Raw genomic sequence first — 15,620 nt, 5'->3', positions numbered from 1 at the left:
GGCCCATGTCAGGGCTACGTGTGTTCGATAAACATATGGATTTAAAGAAAGATAGGACGAAGGAGTCACTTCTGGGGCCTATGGCTTTATTATTTATGGATGTCTATTCTGTGCAGCAAGAACCAGGTTCTGTTTAGTTTGCTCTCTGGGTGGTCCGGGAGAGATTCTGAGTAGCCTTCAGTAGCCTGCAGGCATAATTGGCATGCATGCTGTTGTATCTAAGATAGCTTAATAAAGCATTACATATCTCACTGCTTCTATATTTTATTACCTAACCCAGCACATGTGGTCAGTGGGTAATTAAATTCAGCTGTGTTTTTACTTTCCGTTTTAAGGTCGAAGTATGAATTTCTCTGTGAATTCTTTGAAATGCACTAATACGATGCATGCAGTGATAAAGGGGGCGCTGGGCGCAGCTAATCAGAGCCAGACTGTTAGTGCAATGTAAGATTGCCCCAGGTGTAATTTATTTTCATATTACTGGTGGTTTTACTGTATAACATATTAGAAGAAGAAGAAATAACAATTCCTTTCCACGTATGGCAAGAAAGCTGCAGATTAATATTAGGCTCTGGGTTTTCTTTTCATTTTTATTTTATGCCACTTTGGGCACTGCATCTCCTTCCTGGCATTGAAGTCTATTTGAATTAGCCCCTTCCTTCATTAACTTTCTCTGTATGTGCATGAGGGTATTGCTGGATTGGCCTCTGCCTTTATTAAAAGGATTGTGCTGCAGCCTTTATTAAAAGAAACTTCTGCAATAAAATGCACGTTGGCAAAGACTTAAACAAATCTGGTGCTCTTGGGTTTGACCACCTGGGTTTTGAGCATCGGTGTGGGCTGAAGGAAGGAGCATTGTCTAGTGTCAGAGCAGGGGGCAGAGGGTCAGAGAACTCCCGCGTGCTTTGGTCACTGACTTATGTGACCTTAAAGAACATCTCATAGCACAGGAACAAGGGGACATTCAATGAAACTGAAAGGTGGCAAATTTGAAATTGATAAAAGGAAATATTTCCCCCCACAGTAATTAGTCTGTGGAACTCATTGCCACAAGAGGCCAAGAACATAGTGCAAGATTCAAAGAAGGATTGGGCAGTTATCTAGCTATCAAGAACATCCAGAGTTATAATAGTTGGGGCTAAAACAGAGGCTTGGAAGGGGTATGAAAGCTCTCACTTTTAGGGTTTAAACCCATCTTTATTACAGATGAGGATGAGACCTGCACGGTGGGCACCTGATCCCATATCTGCATATTGTGGGGTTTTGTGCACCTCCCTCTGAAACATCTGGCTCCGGTCACTATTGGAGATGGGATACTGGGTAAGCTGGACCACTTGTCTGATCCAGTCCTGGCAGTTCTGATGTCCTTAACATTCATGTGCAATTGCACACAAAAGTGTATTCAACTGTATGTGTAATTTGGACATTGTTATCAGGATCTCACACTTCGGGCCAGATTCTCGGCTGGGGTAAATCAGCATAGCTCAGTTGAAGTCAATGCTAGGAGTCTGGGTAACAAACAAGAGGGATTGGAATTGCTCATTTATTAGCATAAGTTTTCTCTAGTTGGCATTAGTGAAACCTGGTGGGATGAATTGCCATGACTGGAATGTTAAAATCAATGGCGATAACCTATTTAAGGAAGGATCAAGTGGGCAGAAGTGGAGGGGAGTGGCATTTTATGTCAAAAATAGCATCACCAGTTCCCAGTCTCTGATCACTCAGAAGAAAATGATTTTGAATGCGTATGGTTCAGCATCTTAACAGATAAAGCACAAGATCAGGTATTAGTTGATGTCTGTTACAGGCATTCCCAAATCACACTCCTGACCAGTTCCTTACACACCTATCTGCAATGTGTAGGAAAAAGAACTGCTTGATCATGGTGGACTTCAATTTGAGTGACATATGTTGGAGGTTTCATGCTACCAGTACTAAAAACATCCTTGGAATTTCTAAATATTATAGACGACAATTTCCTAACTCAAAGTGTTGCATCCAATACTGACAAATTCTATATTAGATCTCGTCTTGACAGATAAAGAGGAACTGATCACAGAACTAAAAATGAATGGTAACTTAGGGACAAGTGATCATGACCTGATCATATTTTTAATGTGAAAATAGAATAAAGTCTAGACCAGATATATCTCTCTCACTTGGTGCTTTGAAAGCGCCAATTTCACAAAGCCAAAAACAATTATGAACCAAATCAACTGTCAGGAAGAATTGAATCAGAAAAATGTGAATGATAATTGCAAATTGTTTAAGAACACTTTACTAGATGCACCAAAACTCACAATCAAGGAAGAAGTCCATATTGGTTAAAAAACTGACCTGGTTTAGAGGGGAAGTGAATGCAGCTATAAATAATAATCTCTCTCTCTCTCTCTCATATGAATGGAAGAAAGGGGAAATTGATAGTAATGAATATTAATCAAAGCCTAAGAACTGTAGAATATTGATAAGGGAAGCAAAGGGGACACAAATTGAAATCTATGGTCAGCAAAGTTAAGGACAACATGAAGGAGTTTTAAAAGTATATTAGGAACAAAAAGAATCCCAACAATGGTATTGGTCCATTACTAGATGAAAATGGTAGAATTATCAATAATAATGTAGAAAAGGCAGACGTGATCAACATATATTTCTCTTCTGCATTTGGGGAAAAAGCCAGATGATGTAGTCATATCAGATAACATTCTTTCCATTCCACTAGTATTTCAGGAGGATGTTAAACAGAAGTTATTCAAGTTGGTAATTTTAAAATCAGCAGGTCCAGATAACTTTCATCCAAGAGTTTTAAAAGAGTTGGCTGCAGAGCATCCTGAACCATTCATGTTAATTTTCAATAAGTCTTGGAACATTGGGGAAGTTCTAGACGATTGGAAGAAAGTTAATCTTATGCCAATATTTTAAAAGGGTAATTGAGATGACCTGGGTAATTATACATCTATCAGTCTGACATCGATCCCAGAGAAGATAATGAAGCAGCTGATATGGAACTTGATTAATAAAGCATTAAAGGAAGATAATATATTTAATGCAAATCAACATGGGTTTATGGAAACTAGATTCTGTCAAACTAACAATATCTTTTTGGGATGAGATTACAGGTTTGGTTGATAAAGGTAATGGTGTTGATTTAATATATTTAGACTTCTCTATGGCATTTGACTTGGTAACACATGACATTTTGATTAAAAAGCTAGAATGATATAAAATTTACATGGCACACATTAAATGGATTAAAAACTGGATAACTGATGGGTCTCAAAATGCAATTATAACCAGGGAATCTTCATTGCGAAGGTTTGTTTCCAGTGGGATGAGTTCTTGGCCCTACACTGTTCAATGTTTTTATCAATGACCTGGCAGAAAACATAAAAGCATTACTAATAAAATTTGCAGATGACACAAAAATTGGGGGACTGATAAATAACGAAGAGGACACGTCATTGATAAAGAGCAATGTTGATTGTTTGGTGGGCACAAGCCAGCATTATACATTTTAACATGGCTAAATGTAAATGCATACATCTGCAAAGAAATAATGTAGGCCATACAGGATGGGGACTTTATCCTGGGAAGCAGTGATTCTAAAGAAGATTTGGGGGTCATGATGGATAATCAGCTGAACATAAATTCCCAGTGCTATGCTGTGGCTAAAAGAGCTAATTGGATCCCTGCATGTATAAACAGGGGAATCTTGAGTAGGCGTAGAGAGGTTATTTTACTCCTTATTTGGAACTGGTGTGACTGCTGCTAGAATACTCTGTCCATTTCTGGTGTCCACACTTCAAGAAGGATGTTGATAAATTAGAGAGGGTTCAGAGAAGAAACACGAGAATGATTAAAGGATTAGAAAACCTGCCTTACAGTGATAGACTCAAGTTGCTATTTAGCTAAACAAAGACAAGGCTGAGGGGTGACTTGATTATAGTCTGTAAGTACCTACATGGAGAACAAATATTTGGTAATGGGGTCTTCAGTGTAGCAGAGGGAGGTGTAATGGCTGGAAGTTGAAACTAGACAAATTCAGATTGGAAATAAGACACACATTTTTAATAATGAGAGTAATTAGCCACTGGAGCAATTCACCAAGGGTTGTGGTGGATTCGCCATCACTGACATTTTTTAACTGAAGATTGGATGGTTTTCTAAAAGATCTGCTTTAGGAATTATTTTGGGGAAGTTCTCTGGCCTGTGCTATACTGGAGGTCAGACGAGGTGATCACAATGGTCCCTTCTTGCCTCGGAATCTATGATGCTATATCGACTTACAGCAGCATATTTGAAAATCGGGCCCATACTTGGTTTACCTATGTATAAAAATGATATATAAGTTCACCTCCTTCTCATGTGACTTCTGAGCCTTAATTAAGGTTTGCTCAGCACCCTGAGCTCTGCGGGTGAATGATACCAAGACATGCTCCTTGACTAAATTGCTGCCAATGGGAGTTTGCCCTGTGAGGATCAGGATTGGGTGCCCCAGACGTAGCATTGCTTTAGGAAGCAGTATAGTGCTGTGTGTCAGCTGATTTGCAGCACTCACTGAGCCTCACAGGAAATCTTGCCTCTCCTCCACCACCTCTCCTGACATCCACGATCAGAATTCAGCCCTCTCTGTTTTTATGTTTTCATACTGAACTAATGAACTTAGATCAAATGTCAAGACAATGAGAACCTGACAGTTAAGGTCTGCCAGTGAGAAAGTGCTTCCCAACAAAGAAGAGCTGTCTTTCTAGCAGACTCCCCTTCCCCTCCCCAAAAGAAAAAAAAATCCCCAGCTGGTAAACCTAGGAGAGAAATTGCCAAAGTGCTGTTTGAGATCCAGGAAAACTTGATAGTGTGCAGATGCTGCTCTGTCTCTCGGCAATATTCACTATTCTTACGGGTCTTAAATGAGTGTGAGGAAGGGCGATGTTAGAACAGGGGTAGGCAACCTATGGCACGCGCGCCGAAGGCGGCACCCGAGCTGATTTTCAGTGGTGCTCACACTGCCCGGGTCCTGGCCACCGGTCCGGGGGGCTCTGCATTTTAATTTAATTTTAAATGAAACTTCTTAAACATTTTAAAAACCTTATTCACTTTACATACCACAATAGTTTAGTTGTATATTATAGACTTATAGGAAGAGACCTTCCAAAAACATTAAAATGTATTACTGGCACGCAAACCCTTCAATTAGAGTGAATAACTCAGCGCACCACTTCTGAAAGGTTGCCGACCCCTGTGTTAGAACATTCCTAAAAACCACGTACAAAATGTAACCCTATTCTAGCTCGAGATTGACTCAGACACAGTTTGGATTCAAATGCAGATCTTAACTTTCCCAGACTTTGAGCTAGATGGTGGCTCGGACTATGCACCCACACAGGTGATAAGAATTCCCTTGATATCTTCCTTGGGACACCCAGCCTTTAGGAAGAGCTGGAGGCAGGGAGTCAGAACTCCTGCGTTCTTTGGTCACCAACGCTCCGTGATCTTGGTAAGGCACACAATTTGCAGAGGAAGAAGAGGAGCTTGTTTATCCCTTCCCTTGAGCAACTGGGCAGAAGATGGGCTGAGTTTTAGCTCCACTCCTTCTACTCTCTGGCTAGAGTAGCCGAGCCAGCATTGGCGGCATGGTAGTCATTTGCTTCTGGTAGAGGCAAACAGTAAATTACTCCCTCCTGCCCTGGGAGCAAGAAGAATGCAGTGGAGGGATTGAGACTCACAGGGGTGTCTCTTGCCTCTCATGGTTACTCCTCGGGGGTTCATCTCATGCACTAACTGTCGCTCAGAGCTGGGCCTAAAAAACTAGCCTTTGGGGATTTGGAATATGTGCTGGGCCCGTCTCTGAGGTTAACATTCAGGCTCTAACACATGCTGCAAGCTAATCGTGTGCATCTGTGTCTTTTCAAATGTGGTCGCCTGCTGATTGTATTTAATCCTTTATCTTATTCCTGCTAATCCATTTTCCAATCTGTTTCCCATTTGGAGACAAATTCTCAAATCCTGGCCACCTAACTAAAGCCCACAAAATGTACATGTGCCCTGCGGGGGTCTGGTGGTGGTGGGGACTTTCACAGGGGCAATTTTGGTGGCCACATTTGAAAATGTAGACGCTCTCTGATGCCTGGCCCGTGACTCATGCAGAGTGAGGACTCCAGCCCTGAAGTACTCCACATTTATTTGTTTAGCATTTGCATGTTTGCTGAGCACGCAGTAACGTTCTTAGTGACCAAATGGAGCACTCGGAGCCCACCGCTGAATTTGGTTAGCGGATGATCCTCGACGACATGTATCATGGTTTGATCTGCGCTGCCGCTGCAGCTTGGATTGTCCTGAAGAGCCCAGTGATGCTGACTGGCTGCACAGAGGCCTGGTCCAGTCTGGAACTGGTTGAGAGGGGCCCATTGACGGCATGGCAGGTTGAATCTGAGGGTCAGTGACGAGGAATTGATTGCTGGTTGATGTTAATCACCAGGCTTCCCGCCCCAGGGACTCTGCTGTCATGGCCTGGCGTGGCAGCCTCGACCATAGCGGGTGGCGTGATGAAAGACATTTAACCCCCTCACTCCACAGAGAGAGAACACTTCCCAGTTGGGATCCCACCTCCCACAGTTTGCTCTTGCCATGAGAACAGGACAACAGAAATGCACCAGGCAGCCAAAGAATATGGATCCAGGCTTTTACTGCCTGGCACGATACAATGGCTAGCATTGAAAACTTCCCCATTTCCCCTATGCGGTATAACTCCCCTGAGGGTAACAGAGGCGGCAAGGGAGCAGATGCTGCAAGTGTCTGGGTACAGACCTTATCCTTATGCTGCAATGCTGTGTACTGCAATGATGCCAGCAGAGTTAAAACTGCAGTGGCATGGGAAAGTGTCCTACCGTGGTGGACAAATAAGGCAGCCCTTCCCAGAAACCTTCTGCAAAGGATTGCAGAGTACTTCCATGAAAGCTTCCTAGAGATCTCCAGGAGGATTCCCGGGCCATCTCCACGCACATAAACTGTCTTTTTGTGAGAGCACCCTCTGCATAGCTGGAGTGGCAATGATACCTACTACATCTACTTTTTTGCTCATGTTAAACATAAAAAATAATAGCATGTAACTCTTACAGTTTGATTGGAAATGTATACTCACCAGAAGTGTCTTCCCCAGCATCACGCTCTGCCGCCAACTGGTCCTGTGAAGGGATGAGCTCCAGGGTTAAAAAAAGTTCTTGGCTGTCGGGGAGAATGGATCCTCCGCTTGCCTGCCTTACATTTTCCTCCTTGTCAACAATGTCCTTCTCATTGTTGCTTGAGGTAGCCTGGAAGGTCTCTATGGAGCTTTTTGGGGTAGTGGTGGGGTCTTTGCTGAGAATCACATGGAGCTCCTTATAAAAGTGGCATGTCTGTGGGGCAGAACCAGAGCAACTGTTTGCCTCCCTTGTCTTCTGGCACGCTGGCCGAAGCGCCTTTATTTTCACGCGGCACTGCGGCGTGTCCCTGGTGTAGCCCTTCTCCCTCGTGCCTTGTGCAATCTTGGCATAGATGTCCGCATTTCTTCTGCTGGATCGGAGCACTACAAACACAGCCCTGAGCTGCTCTGGCGGTAGCGAAATCACATGGGTTTCTTTGCGCTGTGGAGCCAGCCTGAGCTGCAACAGTGCCGAGGGAGTGTGTTTTGCCAGGGGGTTGGTGAATTGGTGACTCACTAGCAATCTGTCTGGCCAGCTCAGCTCTGACAGATTCCAGAGGGATCAGCATCCAGCCAGCACTTCGCAGCTAGAAGGAGACGTTTCCTGATACATATCTGAAGCTTCTTTCTTTTCTTTTTGTTTCCCTTGTCTATGGCCCACGGGTTCTAGCTCACGCTAATGTCTGGGGAATGGCTGCTCTTTGCATAAACAGCCGTATTTTCAAAATCCATTAGGAGCTGTCTCTTTGTTCTGTGTTTGTAGCACCTAACAGAGTGGCCCCCAGGGCCACCGCAATGCAAATTATTATTATTATTACAATAATTAATAAACGAATCTTCACAATTCTTTATCTACGTCTTCACCGCTCGTCATTCGTCAAGTCTCCTATTTTATTTTTAAAAGTGTCAGCCACCCAATCAGGGAACAGAAATGATACCACGTGACCTTCTCCAGTAGGTGACCAGTCCCGTGCCACGGACAATGAATATTTGTATACACAAAGTGAACAGTTCATGAACAGCCCATTGGCTGAAATTTCATAGATTCATGGATTCCAAGACCAGAAGGGACCATTGTGACCATCTAATGTCTGACCTCCTGTAGAACACAGGCCAGAGAACTTCCCCACAATAATTCCTAGAGCCCATTTCTTAGTTTGATTGTTCAAAGTATCTGGCAAACAGTTACAAATAATAAATACATTTGGCAGCTTCACTAGGGTTGCCAGGTGTCTGGTTTTCAACCACAATGCCTGGTTGAAAAGGGACCCTGGCAGCTGAGTCAGCACCCCTGACCGGGCCGTTAAAATCTGGTCGGCAGTGCTGCCGGGCTAAGGCAGGCTAGTCCCTACCTGTCCTGGCACCGCGCTGTGCCCCGGAAGTGGTCAGCAGGTCTGGCTCCTAGGTGGGGGGGCCACGGGGCTCCGTGCACTGCCCCCTCCCCGAGCACCGGCTCTGCATTCCAACTGACCGGGAACCAGGGCCAATGGGATCTGGGGGGGCAGTGCCTGTGGGTGAGAGCAGTGTGCGGAGCCTCCTGGGCCCTGCCTAGGAGCCGGACCTGCTGGCCGCTTCCAGGGTGCAGCGCGGTGCCAGGACAGGCAGGGAGCCTGCCTTTGCCCCGCTGTGCCACTGACTGGGAGCCGGCTGAGGTAAGCCCACGCCCCAATCCCCTGCCCCAGCCCCCCTCCAAACCCAGAGCCCCCTTGTGCACCTCAAATCCCTCATCCTCGGGCCCACCCCAGAGCCTACATCCTCAGCCAGAGCCCTCACCTCCCTGGACCCCAATCCCCTCCCTCAACCCACAGCCCCCTCCTGCACTCCAAATTCCTCGGCCCCAACCTCCAGCCCAGAGCCCCCTTCTGCACCCTGAAACCGTCATTTCTGGCCCCACCCCAGAGCCTGCACCCCCAGTTAGAGCTGTCACCCCCCCAACCCCCTGCTCCAGCCCAGTGAAAGTGAGTGAGGGTGGGGGAGAGCAAGCCACCGAGGGAGGGGGAATATAGTGAGTGGGGGTAGGGCCTCGGGGAACGGGCAGGGAGCAAGGCCTCGGGGGGGCGGAGGGGTTAGGGTGTTTGGTTTTGTGCAATTAGAAAGTTGGCAACCCTGGGCATCAGGAGCCCTTTGAGAAAAGTGTGAGGGTGAAATTGAGTGGTGCAGAGGCCTTAGGCTAACCATCTATACAGAGGGCAGTTTCCTGCACATAGATAAAAGGTTACTTGGATTACAAAGTCTTTGAGGTAGGAACCATATTTTTTTGTGTTCTGTTAGTACAGCACCTAACACAATGGCTTCCTAGTCCAGGACTAGGGCTACCAGGCACGGCTGCAATACAGTCCATAAATAATTATAATGCCTGAATGTGCTGGATAATTTATTAGCCGCGAGTAATTCAACTCTCTCTAGTCCTTTTTTTACCATGTCTCTTTTTTTTTTATAGAGGTGCCAGGTTACTGCTGCTGTGATTGGGATGTGAATCTTTCCAATTTCTGTTTAGGGAACAGCCTTCGATCTATGGGCAAGACTTGGGTAACCAGATGCAGCTATCTAAGGTGAATGACAAGTCTTTTAGTGCGGCTGCTGGAATTCCAAGCAGGAGGTCTAGTCTGGGGATGGGCCGAGGGATGGTGACTCATGGGCAGAGCGGGAGGAAAACTGGCGGAAAGTGTGATTTTCCTAGCAGTGTGTAACCTTGTTGCCAGCTCTAAAAGCAGTAAAAGGGAAGGGCAGGGCCACTGATTTACAATCTTGTCTCCTGTCGAGGAAACGTGTGCACATGAAACCACTGCAAACCGATGTGTTTTAATTCAGCAATAACATTTATTGCTTACTCTGAAAGTCCCCCGCCTTTCCCATGCAGTCAAAGGCTGACCTGCAGTGTTTGTATCCCACATGATGGGCTGGCCTGGGGTGAGACTCCCCCACCACCTGGCTGATAACTGGGGAGCGGGCAGGTTACTATCCTTCTCCCTTTATGGCTAGCAAGCTCCACTGGCTGGTTCATAGGGGATGGGGAGACATGGCCCTGCATCCACACTACCCTCTTTGAGGTAGCTTGTGCATTGATCCCTTGGGAAGGGATCTGTCACCTCCCGGGAGGCACTGCGAGTTGGCCTGCCCCCTCCTCAGGCCATGTTAAGGGAAGGGTCTCTTGGGCTTTCTCCTCCTTGGCGAAACTTTGTGGCCTGCAGTTTCAAACTCAAGAAATAAAAAAAAATCTCTGCTCTGCCCGTTAAAGCTGCTCACACTGCAGACTGAATGAGGGTGTTGCTGGGTCTTTTGTTCTTTTCCCATCAAAACAATAGGAAGCAACCACTCAGGCATAAACACGCCAGGCCTAGCGACGTACACGCTGTGGCTCCTACTGAGATCTGGAGACTTCTAAAACACAGAACACAGTGAGCGCCATTAGAGGGCTCAACAACTGTTTAAAGGGATACTCCACTATTCCTATATGCTACAGGCTGTTAGAACGCAGAGCTGGTTGGGGGGGAAGAAGTTAATTAACCTTATATTAAACACAACTTAGCACCTAGTGTAGATGGGGTCCTCCCCGCCACTTCCCCATGCATTAACCAGGACCAGCTATCATGTTTTTAATCATGACCGTTCTTGTCCACACACAATCACGTGGGTTAAAATTAGGAAGGGTGAAAAAAATTCCAGTGAAACATTTTCCTATTGGAAAATGGGGTTCCGTCGAATTTGAAATGTTCTGAGAGAAAAAATTGATTTTGGCAGAATTTTTCATTTTGGTTGCGATTAATCTGTGGCCACCAGAGCTGTAGCAGAGCCTCATGGGAGTTGTGGTTCCAGGTCCCTTCTACCGCATTCTCCTCTACAGGCCATGTTCCCTGGCTGGACTACTTCTCTTATGATTTACCATCATCTCTCCTTTTCTCTCTCTCTTTCCTTATTAACAGGGGACAGTGATGATGATAATGATGACTCAATAGTGCTAATCCAAACTCCATTAGAGATCGTTCTCTGTTGTCATCTTGTACTCTTGACACCTCACAGCACATGAGGTAATAAAATATATCAGGCAGCCAGGTAATAAATTCAACCTTTACAGACAGTGTTAATTAAGTATGATGATTCTTGCTCTTCCAAAAGGAGGAGCTGGATTGAAAAAAATGGACAAGACCTAATGTAAAGTGCTGTACCTCAGCTGAAGTCAGTGGAGCTATTACAATTTACACCAGATGCAGATCTGCCCCACAGTTCTTAAGTGATCAAAGGTTTTTAATTGCATTGCTAGAGCACTACCATTATGTGTCATTTCCTTTATAACATGCCCGATCCTGGCAAAACACCCACTGAAGTCACAGATTCATAGGTTCCCAGGCTGGAAGGGACCATTGTGATCATCTTGTCTGACCTGAAAACTTCCCCAAAATAATTCCTAGAGAAAAGGACCTGGCCCAACCTGTAGTCGTGTTTTAGTATTTCAAAGGCAATCTCCCGACCTGCAAAGGAAAACACAAGTGCTCTTGGTTTTACTTCTTCACACTGGATAAAGGCAGCTTGAAAAGTTTCTTTGTTTTTCCCCATAAGACAATAAAAATCAATTCTGCTTGGTCTGCACAATGGAATTGCAGGTTCTGTGTAGGCTGGCAGACTCTATGGTGACTGGACAGCCAGTGCAGTGGCAACATCCCGTTTGCTAAGGGTGGCCTACCTGTGGTTTTGGTATGGATTTCACTATTTTGGTTAGGGGTGTGACTTTCCCAGCAAGATAGGAAGATTGATACAACCCCGGCACGTATGCGGTGTTATCGGCACAAAGGTGTCATACAGCAGGAATAAGCTATAGTGGTATAAGCACTTTGTACCAGTTTACCTGCATTCGCACTAAGGGGCTGATAGAGTTGAAGATGCACAATTTCTGTGTGTAGACAAGCCCTAAAAGAGTGAAAGCTGAACAATTCAGAGGAGAAGGGATTTTTAGTCAGACTGTTTAAAATGCTTTGGGTTTTGTTGCTCTTTCATGTCTGACTAACATTTTGAATAAATGGTGTCTTTGCTAAAGATCCCCAAGTCCCCCTTGAAGCAGTATGCATCCCGGAGGCCTCATCTTCACTAGGAAAAAATAAAGTGTGTTCTTAACTCAAGTTTACTAACCCAAAGCAAAATCCTAGTGAAGCCAGGGCCCCTTGTTAGCAGGTCTAGGCTCCTCCATAATCATTGATTCATGCTCCCAACTCCTGTGCAAACTGCAAACCACCTTGCCTTCCCTAGGATTTTACTCCTTGTTAACTGATGTTAAGAATACACCTTTTTCCCTAGGACAGATGCACAGACTTTAAGGCCATCACATTCACTTAGTCTGACCTTCTGCACATCACAGGCCACAGAACCTCACCCATGTGCTGCTGCAATCGGCCCAGAACCATTGGCTGAGCTACTGATGTCCTCAAATGTTGATGTAAAGACATCAAGTTACAGAGAACCCACCATTTACTCTAGTTCAAACCAGCAAGTGACCCAGGTCCCACGCTGCAGAAGAAGGCAAAATCCTGCCAGGGTCTCTGCCAATGTGACTTGGAGAAGAATTCCTTCCTCACCCCAACTATGGCAATGAGTTAGACCCTGAGCATGTGGGCAAGACCCACCAGCCAGACACCTGGGAAAGATTCTCTGTAATAATTCAGAGCCCGCCCCATCTAGTGTCTGCAGAAGACAAGAATGAGGGGGGGTTTAATAGCTGCTTTCAACTACCTGAAGGGGGGTTCCAAAGACAATGGATCTAGACTGTTCTCAGTGGTGGCAGATGACAGAACAAGGAGCAATGGTTTCAAGTTGCAGTGGGGGAGGTTTAGGTTGGATATTAGGAAAAACTGTTTCACTAGGAGGGTGGTGAAGCACTGGAATGGGTTACCGAGGGAGGTGGTGGAATCTCCTTCCTTAGAGGTTTTTAAGGTCAGGCTTGACAAAGCCCTGGCTGGGATGATTTAGTTGGGGATGGTCCTGCTTTGAGCAGGGGGTTGGACTAGATACCTCCTGAGGTCCCTTCCAACCCTGAGATTCTATGATTCTATGAGTGTCCCAACTCGAGTTATTGGAGACAGCTGCTAATAGTCACAGATGGGTCATATGCCATTGTAGGCAGCTTCATCATACCATCCCCTTCATAAACTTATCAAGCTCAGTCTTGAAACAAGTTGGCTTTTTTTTCCCCATTGTGTGCGCGCAGATGTATAAATAATTTTTCAGGCTCTCTCTGTCCATTGTAAAGAAGCCAATGAGAGATGGCAGTTTGGCTTGGTGGGTAGCGCACTGAACTCAGAGGCACAAATTCTAGGCTCTGTTCCCAACTGTGCCACTGACTTGCGGCGTGATAGTGGGTAAGTCATTAGTTTATCTCTGTTAGCAGGGGAGGCTCTAGGAATTTTGCTGCCCCAAGCATGACAGGCAGGTTGTCTTCCGCGGCTTGCCTGCGGAGGGTCTGCTGGTCCCGCGGCTTTGGTGGACCTCCCGCAGGCGTGCCTGCAGGAGGTCCGAAGTCGCGGGACCAGCGGACCCTCCGCAGACACACCTGCGGGAGGTCCACCGAAGCCACGGGACCAACGGACCCGCCGCAGGCAAGCCGCTGAAGGCAACCTGCCTGCCGCCCTCGCGGCGCCGGCAGAGCGCCCCCCGCGGCTTGCCGCCCCAAGCACGCGCTTGGCATACTGGGGCCTGGAGCCGCCCCTGTCTGTTAGGGTGACCACATGTCCCGTTTTGGCCAGGACAGTCCCTTTGCAAAGCCCTGTCCTGGCTGTCCTAACTTTTTTTTGGCAAAACTGTGCATTTGTCCTGTTGGCTTTTGCCAACTGATGGCAACTCTGTGAACTTGCCAAAAAAGGGAGGTGTGACCCCTAGTGGGGCACAGAGGAAAGTGCGGGGCGGGCGAGCAGCAACGCCGGCCCCATGCGGAAGAGAGGGCTTAGGAGAGTGGCTTGGGCCAGGCTGGCAGGTGGCAGGGCGGCTTGGGCTGCCCCATGTGCAGAGGGAGGGACGGGAGGGGGCTCCGGCTGGTCCTGCACGGGCGGCAGGGGGGCTTGGGCCTGCCCCGAGCTTGTGGGAGGCAGGGAGGGCTCAGGCCAGTCCCATGCAGGGAGGGGAGGGGGGCCATGGGCCAGCCTCTGGGGTGTCCCATTGTCCCTTTGGGAAAATGTGGTCACTCTAGTCTCTGTTCCCACTCTCACCCTTTGTCGCTCTTGTTTATTTTGTTTGCAAGCTCTTTGGGGCCTGGCTCGTCTCTTACCAGTTGTCTGAACAGCACCTGGCATATTGGGGCTCTGAGCTCCACTGGCGCCTCTAAATGCGACCTTAATACAAATAATAAATAATGATGATAAAGGCAAAAGCACAACTTGCGAACCACCGCAGAACAAGTTTGCCAGGCTTTTTTAAATAACGAGGAAGTACATGATCATTTGCAAGATCTAAAAAAGGCAAAGAACTGGGGGGTGAGGAGGAAGCAAAAAAAAAAACAAACAAAAAATCCCACAGGCCTATATTTTGTTGGCCCTGGAAGAACGGTGTGTATTTTAATCCATATGAAATGTGTGTGTGGGGAAGTATGTCTATAAACCACACACACATGCGCGTTTAATATACAGATTAAAATACACACAAATGATTCCTCCAAATGATTCAGCAGCACAGAGAACCCATCACCCAACCCAACTGCGGCCTTAACCGTCTTTTATCATTTCCATCTCTTTGTTGACTGACATGTATTTTCTTCCTTCTCTGACCCAGAACACCAGGACTTGAGACTACTGAAATGTTTGCACAATCTTGAAGCATTTATTTAAAAGTTGCTTTTCCCTGAAGGGTAGCGCTACAGCCAGATTCAAAGTCAGATCAAAAAAACAAACAAATGCTATCTTTACAAGCCCTTCAGATCGGTATGAACCAAAGGACCTATCAGCCTCCTTTTCTCTTGGCATTGTGACAGCAGGCCAGTGCCTGGAGCAGGGAGCTGGAATACGTGTTTACAACCCTTTCAAATTCACAGGCCAAACAGGAAAAGAAGGAAAATGTCAAAAATTGCAAATAAAACAGTTGATCCTCAAAGGCAACGAGGCCTGCAAATGAATAATTTTTAGGCACGCCGTATCGGATTTCTTAAATATTTGTCACAGCTGTGTAGCTGCACAGCATATTGTTTGTTAACCTTAGGACTTGTCTTAAGTGCTCTCATGAATACATTTATTTATACTGAAAACCCGAGCATCCTAATAACTAAAGCGTTTTTGGTTGCGGAAAATTCCTCCCCGTGGGCTGGATGCATCGCAGCTTCCCTTTGGCACAGAGCAGCGATGGCTAAGGAAGATCAACCTGAAACCTAGGAAGCAGGGAAGTGCTGAGTCTGATTCTCTCTATCCCATTTATATGGTCCCGGTTACTGTAATATCTAAGCAATTCATATTTTTTAATGTATTTACCCTCACAA

General features: G+C 46.1%; 1 long non-coding RNA gene across 1 annotated transcript; it reads left to right on the top strand.

The window, feature by feature from the left end:
* The first annotated feature begins 8,775 nt into the window (after nucleotides 1-8,775).
* On the top strand, nucleotides 8,776-15,042 carry LOC120369768. The gene is made up of 4 exons (XR_005583387.1): nucleotides 8,776-8,826; nucleotides 9,615-9,726; nucleotides 11,098-11,227; nucleotides 14,924-15,042. It is a non-coding gene; the product is annotated as an uncharacterized LOC120369768 (long non-coding RNA).
* The last annotated feature ends 578 nt before the right edge of the window (nucleotides 15,043-15,620 follow it).

Source organism: Mauremys reevesii, linkage group 8 (genome assembly GCF_016161935.1).
Source record: "Mauremys reevesii isolate NIE-2019 linkage group 8, ASM1616193v1, whole genome shotgun sequence".
Lineage (NCBI taxonomy): Eukaryota > Metazoa > Chordata > Testudines > Geoemydidae > Mauremys > Mauremys reevesii.
This window is presented reverse-complemented; position numbering and strand designations above follow the sequence as displayed.